Genomic DNA, 1330 nt, shown 5'->3' on the forward strand with positions numbered 1-1330 from the left:
CAGCGGGGAACCGGCGGTCACTCCCCTCCCAACCCACCCCCCGTCGGGGAGACAAACCACAATAAGAGGGGAGAGAAAAAAAATGTATGTGTTTTCTACATATTAATAGGCTCTAAAACTGATTAAATAAGCCTTTGAAATCCTTAAATTGTCAAAATATTTGGGGCTTCGCACCCTGGACCGCTTTCGAGGTATTTTAAGGGACTCTCGACCACAATGCTATTGTGATGGAAATCTGACCCCTCGTTAAGGGTATCGGCCCCACCCCCTCCCGTCGGGGACCTCTGCCCCCGTAGGGAAAATCATGGTGCCACCCCGGGACAGCTTAGGGTGGGTAGGCCTACTACTACATGTAGACGAGGTTGACTGGTTTAAATATTTGTTGCTTGAAGTCTGGTTATTCAATTTTGTAAAAAAAAAAAGAAGAGGTTGCGTCAGAGAAAGTACGATTTTGCTTACAAACGATACTGAATTGTAAATTATTGATCCGACCAAAACCGGACCAGCCGGACCGCTTCCGACGCCCTTGATTATACACAATCTACTTCTGTGCATCGAGCAAGGTCATATATTTTTTTCATTAGGATGCCTATCGAGTTATATTAAGAAGATAATTTCAAGCTCTTTTTTTAATCTGTTGAAAAATGGTAAATCATCATTTATTTTGTAAAATATGGTGCCTTGTAAAATAGCTAAGGTATGGGAAACCGTGATTCGGACCCAAATCATTTTGCTGTCTTTTTTTGACTCCTCCAATTGGACCACCTTGGCTTCGTTCAAACCCGCAATCTCTTGCTATCTCGGCGAGCGTCATACCGTTTAGACCACAGTGGCCCGTACGATATCATGACGGATCTATATAACTAGTCTTTCTCCCTTCATACAACTTGAGGGGTATACACATAGTAATATGGCTTGTACGTAATATAGCTTCTAGGAGCAGCTAGTAAATCATAGCTAATACTGTATATCCAAATCAAGTTACTGCTTAGCACCGGAAACAAATAATGTATAAATCAAACAGATAACAACTGAGTGCTCAAGGAACATGATGATATAAAATCGTATCAAACATAGTTCATCAACGAAAGTTCCTTATTATAGTTGTATGAAAAAGAGGTCTCTGGTGGGAATCGAGCCCCCAATCTCTCGCTGTCTCGGCGAGCGTCATACCATTTAGACCATAGGAGGATATAATTACGGATCTAAGGCCACTAGAGTTCGTACAACTTGAGGGCTCACACATAGTGGAGTCAAAATTAAGCCTACGAATTAGCTTGTAGGTAGCAGCTGGTAAATCATAGTAATATTCAAATCAAGTTGCTGCTTA

Source organism: Anneissia japonica, unplaced genomic scaffold (genome assembly GCF_011630105.1).
Source record: "Anneissia japonica isolate Jap-2015-1 unplaced genomic scaffold, ASM1163010v1 scaffold18420_len8918_cov92, whole genome shotgun sequence".
Taxonomy (NCBI): Eukaryota; Metazoa; Echinodermata; class Crinoidea; order Comatulida; family Comatulidae; genus Anneissia; species Anneissia japonica.